A 22192-nucleotide genomic window follows, 5' to 3' on the forward strand; every position below is an offset into this window, starting at 1 on the left:
GGATATGGCACATGCTGATTCCTAAATAAAATTTTGACTCGACTGCGGTAGGTCCCATAGTATTGAAGCTATGGACCTTTAGAGTTCATTTTTCATGTTTACGGCAGCCTGTAATTCTGAAAGGAAGCATTTGTGCACCCAGGTTGGTCTATACTTTTGTCTTATCTTGGTTTCAGGAATCACCTTCCAAACGTTGTCGGTGTTGTTTTGAAACATTCTGTATACAAGCATTAAAATTTTGTAAGCATTATTAAAATTAATGTTTCTTTGTGTTTCTAAAAAAGTAGGAGATCTTACTTTTGGCATAATCCTCGTATCTTGCTGAACAACAAGGAGTTAAACTTCGAACATCCTTGAATACGCCGCTCAGTAGTGAAAGTTTGATTTCACTGGAGCTACTCAACGCTCTCCTCCATTTTTCTCCCTTAGATGTCACATTTCGTAAAACTTCATCATATCGTCAACCTTTGGTAGATAGGAAATATTTATACAAAATTTGGAAGTTCTACCCGTATTTATCCAGTTCCGCAGATCTGAAGGTCGATAACAAAACTTTCAAGACTCTTTGATCCTTAAGGGGTTACATCTGTCATAATCCTGTCTTATCTGCAGCTTAGGATACCATTTTATTGTTTCAAGGAAATCTTAATGTTCTTCTCCTAGTAGATTTCTAGATCCGAAGAACGGTGAAAAAGCATTCAAGAACCCTTTTTTTTTTTTTTTACTTCTTTAGTGATCACATCACGCAAAATTCTATCTTATTTGTAAACTAGGTTGCAAGGAGAATATTTCTACAAAATTTCTAGTTTCTACTGTGCACCTAACCGTTTCGAAAATCTGATGATGATTGAGTAAGTGAATTTACTCTTCTGTATATGTAAAAATCTCAAAGTTGAAACAAAAGCTATCTTTCTTCATTCAATATCATTATTAATAGCTAGAAGCATTGTTTCCATCATAAACATCGTGCTTGAACTACGAAATATTAAATTTTAAATATTATAGTATGAAATAAACAATTATGACGAAGAAGATTTAATATCTGAGAAAGCCTCTAGTATTTTAATTTTCGACATGAGAACAAAGAAACACAAAAGTAAGTAACCGCACTTGAATGCGTGAAGTATTATAATTCAACAGAAAGCTACATTAAATTTCAGACTCGGTTAAGGTTAACCAAAGTAAAATAGAATTTCCTTGGGTATCAAATAAAAGTTCCGTGAAAACAAATGTTGGATTTGTAACACACATATTGACTGTTCTTATCGTAGGTAATGACCATTATGTTAATTCCGTTATGAAAATAAAATTTTAATCAAAAATCTGTTAAACTTTATATTAAAGACTTAATTTCTTTATTTAGTTCATTATACGTATTATGCTTACACCTTTTCACGTATCAGTCCTTCTGCGATAGTCTATTGTCTGTTTCTAAACGTGAATTTATTTGTCACAACAAATCAATTCTGTGTGTCAACTTCATTATCCACAATTAACACAAGGACAACACTATTTATAATCGGAAACTGAAAAAAAAACCGAAGAAAAACAAAACGCGGAATCCTCTGGAAAGAATAAACAAGCAGTTACCAAGCAACACAATCAAATAACAAAAGATATCACAAAACAAAAGATATCCTATGTTTCAGAAGGTGATTGTGTGTATTAAACTTGGAACCTTCAAAGATTAAGCCAAAGAAATATAAAGGTAACCAAGGAAGTTCTGTCGCTTTTTGTGGAGATCTGTGTTCAATTGGCCCTCACACCGTGAATTGAATGCGAATGGAGATAAGGTGAAGGCCAGTTGTCGGTGTGGGTATATTCAACGTAGTACCTGATTGTGGCAGTTCAGTTACGCCGTGAACTTGCGTAAGGACAGAGTGAACATTGGACTTCAACAGATCGTCACAAATGCGTGTATACTGTACGAGTTCAAACTGGATTCAAATGCAGCTGCAACGGGGCGAAGATATGCCAGGCTTTTGGTGAGGGTTTTGTGACTAAGTGGATAGTGCAGCAGTGGTTTAACAAGTTTAAGGACGGTGACGAACACACGAAGATGCACCATGTGCCGGAAGATCTTCAAGCAGCAATTGAGTCAAATAGTGGCCAGACATGTGAGGAACTGGCACTACAGTTCAGTGTGAGTAGAGAAACCATTCCGCAGCAGCTCCTTCAACTTGAGAAGCATACAAGTTGGGTCGATGGGTCTCACATGATTTGACTTCGGGCCCAGAAGTCAACGTGACCAGACACCAGTGTTTCTTTGCTGTCTCGTCTGAGGAAGAAGGCCATGTCTAGACAGGGTGTTGACATGTAATGAGAAGTGGGTCCTGTACGAAGCTCCACGTTGCTGTCATCATTGGTTAGCATCCCATGAACCGGTTCCAAACCAGCACTGCACCAGAAGAAAGCCATCTTGTGTGTTTGGTGGACTGCTCGCAGCATCGTGTATCGGGAACTGTTACCAACTGGTCAGAGCATCAATGCAACTGTGTACTGCCAGCAGTAGAGCCGTGCTCAAGAAAAACGGAAAACTCTGGAGCCAGCACTTTTCAGTTGCAAAGGGGTCCTCCTGTTACAGAACAACACTAAGCCCCACTTAGTTAGGATGACCCTAGACACCATTCTACGCCTTGGATGGGAAACACCCTTGCATCCGGTATACTCCCTGGACATTGTACCGTCTGATTATCACCTGCTCCATTCCTTGCACAATCACCTTAAAGGACGCCGTTCAAGTCCCTAGTAGAGGTGCAAATTCCACTTGATACCTTCTTCCCATCACAGCGCACCAAATTCAATCGTGATGGAATCTGTGGCCTTCCAGAACGTTGGCAGAGCATCGTCGATGCTGATGGGGAATACTTTTGATCTTCCAGGTACGTCTTAGTTAACATATCGATGTTCGAAGATGGTTTGTGAAAAAAGACAGAACTTTCTTGGTTACCTTTCGGGGAAAACGCATTTCAAGGGTACACATCTCTTATCGTGATTTTCATAAGAAGGTTTGAGAGTTATATAAACGATAGGAAGTGAATAGGAAATCAGTTTTTTATTTTATTTTGAATGGGAAAATTAAGATACTTTGTCTTGTCTTAAACTTAGCAAAATATTACAATCGTTAGGGAATAGCAAAGAATATACACATTACATAGAATAACATTATAACTAGAGAAAAAAATAAAAAGAGACGAATCTTAAAAATATAGAAGAAAATACGTAAGGGTATAACTTCTCTGTCAGTGATTACTGGTAGTCTGCCACAAGATAATGTTTTAATTTCTTTTTAAACAGAGAAGCATTTAGTGAGTTTTTAATTGTATCAGAGACTGAATTCCATAAACAAATAGTGTCTACTGTAAATGATTTTGAGTAAAAATTTCCTTCATGCGGTGGAATTTTCGAAGTTAAAGACTCAGTGGAGCGTATCTGTTGAATGAGAGTTTCTGAGAACTGGAATTGATGATACAGGTACTCAGGTTGACCAAGCTTCAGAACTTTGAATAATGCAATTGAAGTTTGATACATAAACGAAAATTTTTCAGATTAAGCTATTGTAGTTGCATCCTGTGAAGATTCACATAATCATAAAGTTTGAGGTTAAGAGTCTTCATCCCGGCAAAATTAAAATACCGCTAATTTTACAGTAATTGTGTGATATCTTCAAATAGATAAAAGATAATTGAAATGTGAAGCAAGAGCGCCCTATACAATATTATTTTGCATGAGGTATCGTTATCATAAGTCACCTAGTGGCTTTCCATTTTCAGCCGTTTAGAAACGCGGAAATAAATGCCGATTTTCAAAATTGCTCGAAATCGAAAGCAGATAAGTGAGTCGTGATAACGGTATCTCATGTAAAATGATATTGTCTAGGGCGCTCTTGTTCCATATTTTGATTATCTTTTATCTATTTGAAGATATCGCATAATGTAAAATTAGCGGTATTTTAATTTCGTCGGGATGAAGACTCTTAAATATAAATCTGTTGTATTCTCTGTAACCGAGAAAAAAGTTATTGAGTTAAACTCTGATATCAATGTTGCAATGGTACAAGGGAGATAATACTAGTGAGTGGACTAGTGTAATTTTTATGTCTTGAGAAAGCAATGTTTTAAGTCTCTGTAACGAATGTAAGGCTGAGTAAGCTTTTCTGCTTATTTTTCTTATATGACATGACCAGGTAAGGTTTTCGTTAATAACGATTTCCAGATTACAAAACGTCTCTCGGAATAGAACTACGGTACCATTTAAGACTAAAGTGGTAATAATGCTTGCCAAGGCTACTTATTATTGATCTCGAACCCATACTAATAGATTTCGCCTCTTGTTTGAATTTCTTTTCTAGTTATTTTTTCTGCACGAGTGTAGGATGTTATTTGAATCATCGTTTAACATTTCAAATTAATTCTACTAATTTCAGCGAAGATGTAAGATATCATTGTAGATCATCAGTATATAAATGGTACTTTGCAACTTTTATTTAATTTGTAACGTCATTAGTATACAATGAGAAAAAAAGGATAGTCCCAAAACGCTTCCTTGCGGTACACCATTTGTTACTTTTAACCAATCAGATCGCTTGTTTAGAGGGACAATACACTGTCTCCTTCTCAATAAGTATGATTTTATCTATCAAATTGATGCTTCTAAAAATATATAGTGCCATTTTAATTTTTGTAACAAGATATCATTGTTTGAAATGCTAATGTGATGTTAGACATGCTTTGCTAATGTCGAACAACACCAAAATAATAACTTTTTACTTATCCATTTTATCTCTTATCCGTTACTTTTATCAATGCTGAGTTCTACTATAATTTCAACAGAATCCAGATTGAAGACAGTTTAGAAAATGGTGTCATAAGAAATTTTGACATTTGTTCTTTTACAGTGATTTCCAGTACTTTTCACAAATCTTGGAGTATATTTAGTTGGGAGAAATAGACCTACTGTTGAAGTCACATAAATTTGATGACAGGTCTGATCTCGATGTTCGTGAAATTCGATGTTTGGGCCCATTTGATCACTTCATGTGCCTGAAAAATACAATAAGAATTTCATTATTAATATGAAAATATAAGGTATACCTAGGTATATTTACTTTAAAATTGTACAATTTCATCATTCTACCTGCACTTCTTCTAGATTGGGCTATGAATTTTTGAGCAGCCCCTAGTATATTAAAAACAAGAGTAGGTTCGAAACATCGACCTCATTATCAGTAACACACTGCCTTTATCCGTTTGGCTATTTCCACATTTTACGTGGAAAGTTGCTCTGCGCGTTTATTTATGGATATAAAAAGTAAAAATATTCCAAGTTTCTTCCCGGATCAAAAATCAATGAAACTTTTATATGGTTGTAGATTACGTCCGGACCATTTTACCAAAATTCGTTTCAACATTTTCCCCCTATCACCTCAACTATAAAGAAACATTCTCCCTGCCGGGTCCGAACGACCTCTAAATGTACACTCATGTCCAAAATTATTATCGCATATCTATAACTGTCTCCTAAGAATATAATTTCATAATGATTTTGCAGGGTACTTTTAATACTGACACTATATGTAGAGTCGGGAAATGTATATTTGAGGTAAATTTCATAGGAAAAGAATTATAAATACGAAAATTAGAATGAGTAAAACAAAATGTTGCTAAATGGACAAGAAAATTTTATTTTCGTTTTATTGTTCTTATTTACTGCTCTTTTAACATGAAATTTGCCACATACATGTGTTTGCCGATTATACACATACTAACATTATAAGAAATACCGGGCGAATTCGTTATCAAATTATATTTCTACAACAACATATTTATAGACATGCGACAATAATTTTGGACATGAGTGTACATCTACACTCCACAGAACCAACTTACACAAACTTTAATGCCACGAATAACATATAATATGCACGAAGGCATAGCTTACAAATAACAATTGACAAACGCAAAGTAAACATGGCCAACCGAAATTTTAGGAACAATTCGACAAACCAGTTGTGATTCACTGTCATAATTCCATCTCCTGGTCAGGAAAGGCTAATTGCACTATATCGGCTTAGTCCGAATACGAAATCGAGAAGCTCCAGCGACAACAGCCCAAATATGAGACTGATCCGAATCTGCTTACACGTTCCAGGGGTAAAAGTGGATATGAAAAGGTAGGGGGACGCATTACGTCATGCCGTCCCCCTGCTTATCTGTGCCCATTGTAATATTTTTAGAAAGTGAGGTGACGCCATAGATATTTTCTGGAAGTAGGGGATGGCCTCCCCTCACGTTCTCCCTCACTTTCACCTCTGAAACATTCGAGCAGCCCTGTCACTGTTGTAAATGTAGTACCGAAAGGGGCGTTTTTAATGGGGCTATTTCAAGCAAAACAATATAAAATTACTAACGCCTATATTTTATACATCTTCTGGATGTGACTGGAAAATTATCATGTTTTGTATGGCACCTGAAACCACGCTGTGTATCACTGATGGCCCACGAATTACCTTTTGAGAAACACAATTCTATACATTGAAAGTAAATTTGAAAATTGTGTAACGTATCACGTTGTTACTGTCTATCCTTAAACTATCAGGCGAATTTTAGGAACAATAGTTATCATATACTATAATAATAATAATAATAATAATAATAATAATAATAATAATAATAATAATAATAATAATAATAATAATAATAAAGTTGTTAGTTACATTTGTTAACATTCTTATTTTTCTATTTCTGCAGCAGCCTAGGATCTCTCCTCTCCTTCAAACTTTTAATAGTCATTAGCGTGGTAAGTTCAATGGCACTTGATGTTAAACTTCTTTGAGGAATATCTCAATGTTTTTCGACATATTGAATAACTAATGTCATTTTTAATCGACTTTAAAATAATTATAAGATTCTCAATTTGATCTGATTATATACAGGGTGGACTATTGGTTTATAAACGGTCCATCTTATTACATTTCAATTCCATGGGTAGGTATCTTGAAGGTAATATTACATTTTTTATCATCTTGAAAAATCATCAGCAATATCAATAAAAACCTGATAGAAATAACTTAGCTACAATAACTTTGCTAGATAAGATTTTATAAAGTACATTTTGGTGTAAAATAGAAATTTTGGTAAATGATTTTAGCACATCACTTGTGTTAACTGAACAAGTAGCTATGATGACGTTATGATGGATACTATTTCGAACAACACTTATATACATGTATGATTTCACGCGTCATAAACGGATGTGTTGAAATTCTGCTGGCGTTGCCTAAAATTACTCTGGTACATATGAAAAAAATGAAATGAAATCTTTCAGTTTTACGTCCCACGGTTATGCCGGTTAGGCTAAAAGAGACGGTGATTATGAGAAATGAGAGAAATGGTGGAATTAAGAAAGTGGGAGGAAACGTGAGAACCCCGAGAAAACTCACAAGCACTGTGTTTGCCCACCACAAAGTCCACACGGCGCGAGATGGGATCGAACCAGGGACCCCAAGTACCGGTACCGGAGGTGAACGCTCTACTACTGTGCCACCGCGCCCACTGCCAATTGGGCACTAATTAGGATTAATTCGGCAATAATTCCTGACACGAAAAAAATGGATACGGAGAAAGTGGTTGGACCAGTATGAAGTTGCCCCAGTCACTTTTGATGTGCCACAACTTCTCAGTAAGAACAGCAATAATTCTGGAAATCGGCAATAATTAACACCGATTCGCTTTAATTACTGTCGTGAAAATTTTTGGATTCAGAGAATGTGGTTGGATGAGTGTGAAGTGGGGTGGGCCCTTCCATTTTCGATATGCTAGAACTTGTAATAAAATTAAAAAAAAAGAAAAAAAAAAGAAAAAAAAAACAGCACGAATTCTAAGAATTGGGCAGTAATTAGCAGGTTTTCGGCATTATGTCCTGTTGATAACATTTTTCGATTCGAAGATGTTAGATAAATGTGAAATGATCCCAGTCATTTTGCTGTGCTTTAACTCTTGACAAAATCAGCACTGATTTCGGGAATCGAGCACTAATTTCTGGGGCGACATTTTCTTGAATTTGAAGAAATTAGTTGACCCAATTGCAGATAAGTCACCGTAGATGCCTGTGAGCTCTACGCAGTCAGGACTCTCCTTCTTGGTGTTGCAATGTTCACAAACAACAGTCTGCAAAATGATGTATTTATTGATATATGTAACAGCTTTTTGATATACTTGCTGTCTGAGTGTTTACATAAATGATACTTTTTGATTGGTATTGTGTTTATGAACATCATAGTTTTTGGAATAGGAGGAGTAATTTTAGAAAAAAATAAATAGAGATTATAACCGATATTTTAAAGAATATATTCTCACAAGTGTACAATTTACTTGAAGACAATTCAATTGGCCAAAGAAGAATCCTACACAGTTTTTTTTATGAATTGTATTATATTTCAAAGAAGTAAATACGTGTTTTTAGTGGAATAGTATCGTCTGCTTCTTGCTGCTATCGAAGGTATGAAAATAAAATGCAACATATTACTCCGTATCACTTCAACTGTAGATTCCTGTTTTATGATAAGTTAAAACAGTATTTCCGTACACTCTTTCGAAAAATGTATTTGATTTCATGCATTGTACGAAAAACACAAAGAGGAACAATAAAAAGGAAAAGATTCGATGTAAAATGCTTTGTCCTTCTCCTACAAATCACTCAATGCATCGTTCCTGTTGTAAGCAGCGTCTCCGTTTTATAATAGATAACAACGTAGATTGAAATTCGTGGGTCCTCAGATCGATTGTTCCTGATGGCACATGGTTCTCTTTTCTTTACCACAATAGAAGATTCTTTTAACTATGGAGTCACTTGAGAAGGGTAAGTGTGCAGGAATACAACACTCTACTTCGGCAGGCACAATAGTGCGAAGAAATATTTTTATTTCCTGAAGTCTAAATCATGGACAACGAGCTAGTGAATAGTGTTTATCATTTTTTTTTTTTTTTTTAATAAACAATGTCCAGTGTGTTGTCTTCGGAACGCTCTACATTATAGATCTTAAAGTGACAATCTCAATTTCCGACGAAAATAGTCCTTTTTTATTTTTAGAACCACAGAAGAAGGAAATACGAAGTCACATAACCGAAGCTATTGATATGAATAGAAGAGATATATATCAGCTACTTCTTAGGTTTACACATGGATGTAATAATATTATATAACATTTGTGGGTTTACGAATAGAACTATTACTTTATGAAAACAAGCAATAGAATATAAATGTTTATTAGGTGATAGCAGAAAGGAATTTTGTTTCGACCTTGTTGAAGGTGCGAAAATTCACGTACGTCTTGAATAAAATAGTTCTTGTGACTACAACGATAAGGATTGGAACACAGACAAAGGATATCCTTTGTCTGTGGATTGGAAGTTCGATCATTATTTGTGATTTGTGTCGTTGCTTTAATCCTTTATGAACTATGTCTTGACGAAATTACAAGTAAAATTCTATGACAGAATCACCTGCGTAAATTCTCACATAGCACAGGTAGGGATCGAACCAACGAGGCCGCAATGTCTCTCATAACATATCACTCAGTTTTCTTCTTCTAACTACCATGCTTCGTGGAGTATTGTATAGCAAACTAGTCTGAAGGTCTTGTAGTCCGCAGATCGATTCCCAGTGACGCCGTAACCTTATTATTTCTTGAGCACAAGTAGGAACGGTAAAGCTTTCGGGTCACATGAAATCAAGAGCTCTGCCTGAACCAAAGAAAATTGTCATTATATGACTTATTTAAAGAAACAATCAAATAGTGGGAGAATGCTTATCTTTATCTAGGAATGCAAATATAAATGAAAGAAGAAAGCAGAATTCTTATGTTCTGTTGAAAAAAGAAGATTGCGCTCACTCTTAATAAAGAGAGGAATAAAATATAATGACAATACATTAACTTCTATGAATTTGTGTAAGGATGGGAGGTTATTTCTCTCTCACGTTTAGAAACATCAACAGATAATAATAAAATAAACAAAAACATTTATCTTTGAGTCAATTATGTAATAGGTACTTAAGTACTAAAATATCATAATACACATGAATGGGAAATACGTAAAAAGTTTTTCTATGTAAAAAATATATAACTTCATTCTGACCAGAATTTCTAGTGGAATTTCTAATAATAAACTTAGTAAAGAATTTCAGTTGCCTGAGGACCGTGAAAGACACGGTGTTTGGATAAAAAAAGAAATATTGAACGAAATAAAATTTTTATTTGCTTCTACAATAGCAAAGAAATAATATGAAAGTAAACTTTAAGTTCTTCATAGTAGTACCAGGCAGAAAAAGCAGGCGCTGAAGGATGATGAAAATAAGTTATGAAAGAATTGGTGGAATACGGAATGTGGAAGGAAATGGGAGAACTCTGAGGAAACCCACGAATGCGATGTAGTCCACCAGAAGCTTACATGACGGGACCGTTAGGGCCAGATGTGAGCGCTCTACCACTGGGTAACCGTGCCCACTATGATTATCCCAAGAAGTTAAGAGAAGCATAGAAGTCACCTCGTGCTACCCATGGGGACATTAAATCTTGGTGTAATCACCATTTTCAGCAATGTATCAGACAGACAGTCTCTCATGTTGGCTACAGGTTCGAAAACCCTGCCGGATGCATCCGGAGATGTTACCAGATTTTCACAATGTGAACCTGAAGAAGTTCCTGTTCATTGTCTGTGGACGTATTTCTTGAACCGTGGAAGCCCAAAGATGTTCTACGGAGTTATGATAAGGAGATTTTGGAGGCCAGTCTAGGTAAATCAGTTCAGGGTGATCATCAAACAATTCCGTCGTCTGTCTTGATGCATGAACAGCACTAATGTCATACATAAAAATGAATTCATCTACTCTGGGAAATGTCTTTTTTCAGTTATAGCAGTAGCGTCTTCTCTAGTATTTGAATATAGGCTTCATTGGTCATCCTTCCAGAAACCGAGACGGGATCACCAGGACCCGCAGCTGTTATATAACCTCAAAATTGAGCTGAGACCCGGCCAGAGTGTGAAATTCTAATATTTGCTCTGGCTGATATCGTGTTCCACGTGGTAGGTATAATATTACTCTTCCGTGTTGGTCGGAATAGAATACCTTCTCGTCAACCAGATGACTAGGTCTCAATATGCGTGGGGAGTTCTCACGTGCAAATCAGCCCATTCAAGATGCCTTGTCTTGTGCTATTCTGTTAGAACAGTTTTCTTTGCGGGATATGCATGATTGACTCCGGCAGACTTGATTCTTTGTCTAATTGTTTCATGCAAATATTCTTATTCTATTGCTCTATCCCTGAAATTGGATCGATGACGCAAGGGCTGATATCGCACCTCGATAATAAGATCTGCATCCTGTTGCACAGACGTTGCTCGCGACCGGCCACTTCGACCTCTTGACTTTACCCTATCCATATCTTCTTGCCCTGCATAATGATTCAATCACTTACAAATTGTTCGATCAATATCCGACAATGCCTAACCATTTGCTGCGCAAGCGATAATTTCACTCTGCTGAGCAGCTCTTAGTTCTACAGAGCCCGATTTCGTGACATGTTTTTGAATGCCTTGCTGTGAGTACGCCACAGAACCTTTTTGCACATTGAATCTGACAGAAATGTTGTTCGAAATGAATAAATAATAAATAATACGAAGTAAATATATTTTATTTTTTATCTTTATCGCATATATGTATGCTATTAAGTTTATCTTCATCACTGGATAAAATGTTTGTTTAGCTTAGCAAAAGCAAACTTCGCTGTCTTTTTTTACTTAACATTTGGTTAATTGTTTGTTTCCAGTCATGGAAATGGGAAACATAAATGACCTACTGCCTAATGTTTGTTTTATTCCACCAAAGCTACTTAGGTACCTCTCCAGAGTATCGTATTCTGTCTGTAGTATCCACTTTGACTCTCAATAACCCCAGAAATAAGTGACATTGAATGATATTATGTCCGTCAAAAGGGAACAAGTATCAGGATTTCATGGCATAACTTATTCACAACTCTTATCCAACACTGTCACTTGACATTCAAAACTATATTAAGGCAGATACACTTATTCCTATACTTATGCTTTACTCTTATGCTTACCGGTAGAAGTGTATCCATAAGTCCAAAACGCAGAAATCGCAATATTGAAGTGACATTCGAGGGAGATTGTCTTACTGGTGAAAGACAACCTAACACATTTAAGTGAAGCTAAAACTCGCACAAACTGCACGAATACATGATAGAAAGGTGTATTATGCTTACTGTAGCTAACAAGGAAATGCTTTCATACGTGAGTGGTTCAATTTGGATGAAGTTTCGTCAGGAAGAAATGGGGTTTAGTCACACCATGCTCAATATTGGGTTGTTCGTCGAGTAGGATAGGAGTTACAGTACATGAATAAAAAGGACATGAGTTAAAGTACGGAAAAGTGGCACAAGAAATACATTAACATACGGTAGGAAGACAAGCCTTAGCTTATACGGTAAAATCATGGATTGCTACCTAGGGAGCCAGTGCCGGGGAGTTGCCACGTATATTTTCACTTTTGCTCGTAATGGTCAATTTTTGTATTAATACCTCTTGACATATACCCTTTCAACCATTCTGCTTACAAACTGACACTTTTTGTTAATGTTCATTTAATATAATTAAAACCAGCTCTAACTAATGCAAAGAATTCCTGATATATTCGTGCTCTTCTCACAACATTCCAGAAATTTACATGTTTTATGAAGATGTCAATAAAAGTCAGCATCAGCTAGAGGTCATTATTACTGTATTAAGTGAATATGAATAAAATAAATGTAATTCTGTAAGCAAAAGATGTGTCAAGAGGTATTAACCCTGAAGTTAAACATGCTATGCGCAGAAATGAAAACACTGTACATAACAATTGAAACGCGACCACTTCGACACTTTTAAAAAGAGGACATCTCGTTGAGATCTCAACACGGGTTCTCTAGGTTCATGCTTTAAAAGTATGAGCTACCTCTACTTGTTGGCGATCAATGCATATCTGACACAACTTTGCCGTGTACTTCCACTTACTGTCATTTTTTGTAAGTACGTCTATTAATTTGCATGATGTCTACAACAGAATTTCCTCTTACCAAATTTGAACACAATTGAACCACCCACATATGAAAACATTTTCTTGTAATATAACATGTCATCAGACAATACCAAAGCATCGATCAAACAATTCAGAAGTAGAACAAGTGTTAATTCAGAAGTAGGATTCAGCATTTTAAATTAACTTAACTGCAATTAAACGCGAATGTGTCACTTTGAGAAGTTGAATTATAAGTGAGCATAGGTATAAGATACCGTGAGTTCAAATCCCTGCAACCATAATCATAAAAATCAATAATACAAAGCAAGTACGGTAGTATGCAAAATCTACTTCTTTATTTTGTTTTTCGATAGCTCTTATATAGGGTGTAAAAGAATGTGTGTCAACCTTCGGGAAAAGATTCCTCATTTCAAGAAAGTGCAAAATACCCAAAAATAAGTTTCGCAAGAACGCTTTAATTTTGAGATACACGACATCTCAGTCGAATTTCAGTGAACCTTTAAGAGGCCTCATCCCGGCGAAATTAAAATACCGCTAATTTTACAGTAATAATGTGATATCTTCAAATAGATAGAAGATAATTGAAATGTGAAACAAGAGCGCCTTAGACAATATTATTTTGCGTGAGGTACCGTTATCACAAGTCACCTAGTGGCTTTCCGCTTTCAGAAACGCGAAAATAAATGCCGATTTTCAAAATGGATCGAAATCAAAAGCAGATAAGTGAGTCGTGATAAGGTATCTCATGTGAAACGATATTATCTAGGGCGCTCTTCTTCCACATTTCGATTATCTTTTATCTATTTGAAGATATCACATAATTACTGTAAAATTAGTGGTATTTTAATTTCGCCGGGATGAGGCCTCTTAAGAGAACGAGAAAAATTCTTGCCAACAAACAAAAAATGACGCACATGATATACTAAGTATGTAGCTGTAGAAGTATGTATGACGACAGTTATGTAATAGACAACAAATAAATCAAATGCAATTGACACTGTTACCAGCAGCAAACAAACTGAAGTTTATACTATTATACCAACCACACGATTCTAGCCACAATACAACGTAACACTCTGGAAGAATCTCGGCTGAATTCTGAGGTTATAATTATTACAACTGTTGGAGTGAGCTCGTATAAGATCCTGGAAGAATAACCAGTGAAAAGTATATATATTCAATTAGTAGAGATCAAGCAACTGCCATCCTTTCAAACACGTTTTCTGGAACAGGATGAATTCGTTTCGAAACACAATAGAGCTATTCATGCATCAAGACAGACGATAGAATGGTTCGATTATCATCATGAACTGATGTGCCTAGATTGGCCTCCTAAATTTCCTGATCTTAACCCCATAGAATACCCCTGGGTTTACGTAATTTAAGAATGGGAAATACTTCCACACGACCAGAACAAAGAAATTCTTTAAGCTCTCATAATCAAATCTGAGGTCATTTCCAATTGCATTCAGCAGTGTGTTCCTCCAATCTGGTAGCCAACCATTCAGAAACGTCTGTCTATGTTATTGCAGCAAATGATGATTACACCAAGTATTAATGTCTCCCTACGTAATACGACGTGACTTCTACGACTATCCCAAAAAAGGAAAAGAAGTATGGGAGGCATGGTGGTTCACTGCTAGAGTGCTCACGTCTGGGTACAACAATCCTGTGATGCGAATTTATTGTGGACAACATGCTGTTCGTGGATTTTCTCGGAGTTCTACCATTTCCTCCCACATTCTATATTCCACCAATTCTTTCATCACTTATTTTCATCATCCTTCATCGCCTCTTTTTTCCTAGCCGGTACAACTACGGAGAGCTTAAAATTAGTTTTCATTTCATTTTCTTAGCTATTGTAGCCGTAAGTAAAAATTTTATTTCGCTCAATTTTTCTTCTTTATCCAAACATAGTTTCTTTCACTGTTCTAAGGCAATTAAAATTCTTTGTTATGCTTGACACTACAAATTCCATTTGAAATTTTAGTCAGAGTGAAGTTATATATATATATATATATATATATATATATATATATATATATATATATATATATATATATATATATATACATAGAAAACTTATTTTCCTATTCCCCATTCGTATGTTTTTATGATATTTTAAGGAACTATAAACATAAATGACTCACAGATAACTGTTTTAAGCTTATTTCATTAGTTTCTGTTGATGTTTCTAAATGCAAGAGGAAATTACCTCCCATGGTACATTTCATAGAAGTTAATGTATTGCCAATTATTTTATTCCTCTCTTTATTAAGAGTAAACGTAGCCTCGTTCTTTGCTAACAGAACATAGTTATTTTAGTTCCTTCTTCCATTTATACTTGCATTCCTAGACAGAGATAACACATTCTTTCACTACTTATTGATTCTTTAAACAAATCACATAATGATAATTGAAGACTTTGGGGCAAAAACCCGTTAAGTGCAAAAAGTGAAAGTGTAAAGGAGATTGTTTCACAAAGGTTACCCAAAGACTTTTTGCACTTACCGGGTTTTTGTCCCAAAGTCTTCAATTTACTTTGGTTCAGCCATAGCCCCAAATTTCATGTGACTCGAAAGTTTTATCTTACCTTTCTACTTGTGCTCAGGAAATAGAAAGGTTACGGCTTCAGTGGGAATCTATCTCCGGATTACAAGATCTTCATACTACCTTGCTATCCAATACTTCACGAACGACGGTAGTTAGAAGCGGAAAACAGAGTGATATCTTACGAAAGACTCACTATATTACTACAGCCTCGTTGGTTCGACCTCTATCTGTGCTATGTGAGAATTTACGCAAGTGACTTAGTCATAGAATTTTACTCATAATTTCGTCAATAAATTATTATTAAATTTAACGCTTGAGACATAGTACATAAAACATTAAAGCAACGACACAAATCACAAATAGTGATCGAACTTCCATCCCTTATCGTCGTAGTCACTAGAAATATTACGTCACTTCATTTGCGTACCTTAAAAGAATGTGAAACAAAATTCATTACTGCTATCAACTAACAAATAGTTATTCTGCATTTCTTGTCATAAATTGATAGTTAGGGATGCGCACGAGACAAGATTTGTGGCTGTCTCGTCTCGAAAATGTACTGTAAAAGTGATGTCTCGACTCGAAAAATGTATATTTCTCTATTGGAAGAGCCGTGTCTCGACTCGAATTTTGTTAAGAAATTCCTGTCTCGACTCGTCTCGTGCGCATTCCTATTGATAGTTACCCATAAACGTGATAATATTATTATGCTTATGTTTAAACTTACATCTGACATACTGTATGTCTCTACCATTCATATCAGTAGCTTTGGTTATGTGACTCTTTCTTTCCTTCTTTTGTCGTTCTGAAAATAACAGAGATTGTTTTCGTCGGAAATTGATCTTGTGACTTTAACTTCTATAATGTACAGCATTGCCGATGACAATACAGTGGACATTGTTTATGTAAAGACCGATAAAAAGCTTGTTAACTAGCTCATTGTCCACGGTTTGCACTGTAAGCAATAAAAATATTTCTTCGTGCTATTATTCCTGCCAAAGTGGAATGTTGTGTTCCTACATGATTGCTTTTGTCATGTGACTGAATAATTTTAAAAAAAGACCTATTGTGGTAAAGAAAATAATACGGAATACCATATGGCAACAGCAACAATCGATCTGAGGACTACACGAACTTCAATCGACATTATTATCTATTATACCACATAGACGTTGCTTACGACGGCAACTACACATTGAGTCAGGGCATTTTTTAAGCTACCTTTCTGTATCCAAATGGATACCCAGGCCCAGCACGTGGATACCCAGACCCAGCAGTTTGGATACCCAGTGCACTTCATAAATCTTTAAATTACTAGAGATATTCTTACAATAAATTACTTGAATTACTGTAAATTTAAAATTACTTCAATATACTTTGGTTTTGTGACTATATGCATTAGCTTGTATACTGTGGATACGTATGGAATTGGAGAGAAAATTATCTGTTGTCGAGCTGCGATGCACAAGGTTTATTACACTGTGCTGCACATAACAATGGCTAATTTGCATAGTTTTCTTGTCTACTTCGAGGTACGATTTGCTGAGCATTTGCATACATTGATTGCCGCCGTACTCTATAACTTACTTGGATCCAAGAGATAGTTTGGGAGGCAATTGTCAGGGAAGGGGAGAAGAAGAATCGAGCTACTGCTCAAGGAATGTTAGACGCGTGGGCCGAAAATTGCATGCAGTTTAAACTAACAGTTCTCATGTTTGACATCACCAGTATCTTCCAGCAGATGCAGAAAATTCTTCAATGGTCTTATCCTCTACTGCCTGATGTTCTTACAGCAAGGGATGCAGCATTAAGGATTCTGAAATTAATGTTGGAGAATCCCTTTCCCGGTGGAAAGGAGGACTGCGTAGTTATCAACAACGTGGATCACGATGAACAGAGGCGACAGTGCCGTATAACTCATAATATGCATGTGACTCCTCGAAAGAGAAACTAGGAAGCTGTGACAGCATTTTCAACTCCATTCAAACTATTTTGTCCGCATCTTCAGCACATTCGATGATAAAGGATGCTCATCCACTAGTAGAAGCAATATTTGGAAAACAAGTACAGACTTTTGCCTCAAATGTATGCGACACCTGACCATTACTAGTGGATTGAGGTATTAATACCATTACTAGTGGATAGTGCAGATTAAGAATGAAATATTCTGTAAGACTGAGGAGACTATTACCAGACTCCTCAGGAATGCTGCAGAAACTTCTTGCCTCCCAGCATGTCCGTTGAACGAGGTGTTTCACACTGTAACCAACTTCGAAGTATTCATCGTTTGTCAATGGGTGAAAACAAGACTAATGATCGACTTATGATATCGCTAAACGGAACGGGTACTGCAAACTATGACCCAAGACCGGCTGTAGCGGAGTTCTTGAAGCAAAAGAACAGACAGGAGAGTAGGCTTGATAGTGATATCTATAAAAGGAGGGAGTTGTAAACTAGTTTTTCAGAATTGAATAATCTGTTATATTCAAAATCAACATATTTATGTCACATAGGCCTCTGTTGCAATGTGTTATCAGTTAGTGCCCTTTATTCGGTGATAGTAGATCGTGTATCAATTGCCGTGACAGTAATATAGGTGTTAAGAAGCTAGTGATATTAACGGCTTCTTCATATCTATGGTAGCTAGATGAGAAACTCACTCAATTGTATTATAAGCATGTAAGAAACCAAACAATGCAGAACACATTCAGATGTAGAATGTTAAAATAATAGCAGGAGTGTAACTAATAATAACTACGATAACACGCTTTAAAGCGCGTGAGAAACCAAACTGTGAAACAGGTTCAGCTTTAAAGTGGGAAAATAATAGCAAGAGTATAACCATTATCAAATAGCCTAAATGCTTTAATACAGGTAAGAAACCAAATAATATGGTAAAGGTTAAAAACTGAAGTGTGAAAATAATACTAGAAAATTAACAGTTACAAGTGGAATAACACGCTTTGAAAAAGGACAGAAACCAAAAAGCGTGAAACAGATTGAGATTTAAAGCGTAAGAATTGTTGCAGAAGTGGAACCACTAACAAAAAAGGCTTACATTCTATGATTTAAACCATTGAAAAGATTTAAACCATAAAGATAAATTTTTGATTACACCGTTTCTTAAAAAAAGTATTGGTAGTAATATTTAGTATTGAATACATACGTATACAGATAAAATGATTTATTTAGGGAAATGTTTAGTCAAGTTGACGTATTGTTCTTTCCTAGTTGAGTAGTTTGTGTCTTGTATTGTGTGTTTTGTATTCTCTCCATCTGTATCAGTCACGTTTCTTTGTCCTTCTCCTATCTATGTCCAACTTTAAAATATTGATATAAAATAAATAAATAAATGAAGAAAAATATCCGATTATGATAGCACAGTACGGTTTTAAGTACCGGCCTAAAGACGGATCTGAGCCAAAATGTAAAAAAGAAAATGTCCACTCCTGTATTGATGGTGATGCGTGTAATCAGAAATGAAACTATTAGCAGAAGTCTAACAAATACGTAATTTTGTATGTCATTATTTCAAAAGTGTACATTATAAAAACATGCACTTTTAAAAAAATCTCTGTGCGTTTGAATTTTGCTATGTGTGTCAATAGCTTTTTTGTGTTTGGATACCCAGTAGCGATTTCTTAAAAAATGCACTGCATTGAGTGATTTATTAGAGAAGGGCATAGCACTTTACATCGAATCTCTTACCTTTTTATTCTGTTCTCTTGTGTTTTTCGTACAATACATGAAAAACAAATACATTTTTTTTTTTTTTTTTGGTACGGCATCCAGGAATACTGCTTTAACTGATCAGAAAACAGGAATCTACAGGTAAAGTGATATGGGGTAATGTGTTGCATTTTATTTCCTTATCATCGGTAGCAGCAACAGGCAGACGACACTATCCTGCGAAAACTCTGCATTTACTTGTTTGATATATAATACAATATTCTCATTAGCATTTAACGTAAGTTAATGTTCTATTTTATTACACACAGGCCCGTAGCCAGCCCAAAAATTTAGGGGGGGGGGCGGTAGAGGTTAGGGGGACCCCGACCCAATCATATTATACTTCATCACCATATTATAGTTCATTTGCAAGCCTACCGTGAAATTTTATGGGGGCTAGCCAAAGTTTAGGGGGAGACGGCCCCCCCGTGGATACGGGCCTGACGACACAATCGATAGCTTGCATTGGGCTGAACAAAATGGTGTGTGTCAGTGTAAATCTTCATGAGTAGTTTTTGATAAAATGGAGAAGAACGAATTTCCTCGTAAACCTACCAAGTAGCAGCATCCCTTTCACACTACGTGAAGGAGAGGAGCTCCTCCGTGGCTAAGCGGTTAGCGTACGCGCTTTTGGCGCGGGAAACCCGGGTTCGATTCCCGGCGGGAGCACATGTGGTTCGGATTCCACGTTAATCAGTAGGTCCACGTCTCATATAGCCTCACTGCTGAACGGGACGATAAACTCAAAATCAACTCAACTCAACGTGAAGGAGATTGCTTTGTATGGCGTAATGTTTTCACCATTAATATTGAAACCGGAAGTGATAATATATTTGTACCACTTCGGGTTTTATTAGATTAGAGTGGAGGTGGAGTTATGTTCGGTGGACGGTGCAACATAGAGAAGAGGAGGGGGAGATATTTGAAAATGACCGATACTATTGTCGAATCCAGTTTCTGGGATCACTGAGATGAACAGTGATACTTCTGATGCTGTTTAAGTCCAATATCAGTCCACAATAGTAATATTTAATTTTTAAGTCTAGAAACATGTTGTATCAAAGAGTGCTTCAGAAATAGTAAAAAGTTACAGACTAACGGTACATATTTATAACTTTTCTTATTTTAACCCACTAAACAGGTAATTGACACTGGTGAAATATAAATAAAAAACGAAGCAAAAGGAAATAAATGTGACGTTTAAAATGTTAAGATATCGTACTCGAAGTATAATGCCATCTCAACTTGCTGAGGCTTATATAACAGCTGAGAGAAGAGAGACAACGTAAATAAGAAAGTTATACAGGGAAAGTTAAGGAAGAAAGCAGGGGAAGTTACGTCTGCGTTAAATAAGTTCTAAAGTAATAGATCAAAGAATGGGGAATTTAAGGATTAAAACTATATATATAAGGTAACTCCCCTGACATAAGGTAACTCTCTTATTACCACAACAAAATGTAAGAGCGGAAACCGTTTTCAAATATGATATTTTCAATCTAAAGTTATTTTTTTAAAAAATTGGATGAACCGTTTGGTTGTAAATCTTTATGCGCCCGATGTTAAATGGAAATGCAACTTTGTCATTCATCTGGACCCACAATATAAGTGAATGAAGTTACTGTCTTTTACGCTAACTTGTCGATGACCAACCCTCATTTCAAACAGTTTCCCTCTCGTTGGTAACACTGCAATGTAACTTACACAAAAAATAGCCACATTCCTCTTCTAAAAACAAGGCCTTAACCATATCAATCGGGTAAATAGATTTTGAGCAATAAATCACTAACTGAAAATGAAGTAAAACGAAAAAAAAAAGACCTGAGTCTGAAAGGGTTAATGGTTTAATCTGAATCTTAGCGTACGCGTTTAGGGCATGCGGTCCCGGGTTCGATTTCCGTTCTGAGAGCCTTCAAATTTGAACGCTTTATGGGGTTCAGATACCACCGTCGGAACAAATTCCAGAAATTTGAGTTATTTGGATTGATATCGCACCCAGAGTATAGTTCGAACTCGCAGGTTTTTCCTGCTCTGGCAATGCACCATCAACCAAGAGGAGGTAAAAGTTGCAGTGCATGAGTTCTTCGCCTCTAAGGACAAAGAACAAGAACTGATATCGGCATAGATTGGAAAACCGGCCAAATATAGCTTCAGAGGCTACAGCAATACAGCCTCTAATCGAGTGTTATAGGCAGCAGTTTTTCTTCCAGACATACTTCCAGAGAACAACCTGTCCCCTCCGGCGTTGTTTAACCGGCTTTCCAGAGCTAAGATAAAATTGCGATACATGTCACTCTTGTGCAGGGCACGTCCATTATCAAATAGTGTCTTAAGTGCCACACTCCGATTTTGATAAAACTTGGCAGGTAAATACTACACATGAAATAAACAAATACGTATTTTATATTTTCTGCGGAAAAACGGTTTTAGGGAGCAAAAGCCCCCCTCCCAAAATTTTGAAAGTTCACGCCCGAAAGGCAAGAAGAAGTAGACCGAAGTGAACGAAATTGTGCACAGATATTGTAGACGTAAAATGAGGAAATACGTGTTTCGTAATTTTCTGGATAAAACGGTTAGGTGGGACACGGACCCCTCCAAACCTTTGATCATGAAATATCAAAAGTGCTAGTAATAGTATGTTAGAAGTGCGTAAAAGACATGAAGAATTGCAACGAAACTTTGTATAGGGACAATACGCAAAAATAAACTAGAACAGGTTTTTCTATTTTCTGCGGAAAAATTGTTTTAAGGGAAAAAGCCCTCACCCCAAAATTTTGAAAGTTGACGCCTGAAAGGCAAGAAGAAGTAGACCTAAGTG

General features: G+C 36.1%; 1 protein-coding gene across 1 annotated transcript in view; it reads left to right on the forward strand.

The window, feature by feature from the left end:
* LOC145674785 (uncharacterized) overlaps positions 1–22192 on the forward strand; it is a 141972-nt gene that overhangs the window by 92463 nt on the left and 27317 nt on the right. Inside the window, exon 2 of the mRNA XM_081744994.1 lies at positions 6750–6798. The gene's annotated coding sequence lies outside the window, so the exon portion shown is untranslated. The remainder of the gene's footprint in view (positions 1–6749; positions 6799–22192) is intronic.

The sequence above is a fragment of the Thermobia domestica genome, chromosome 18 (genome assembly GCF_964235325.1).
Source record: "Thermobia domestica chromosome 18, izTheDome1.hap1.1, whole genome shotgun sequence".
NCBI lineage: Eukaryota > Metazoa > Arthropoda > Insecta > Zygentoma > Lepismatidae > Thermobia > Thermobia domestica.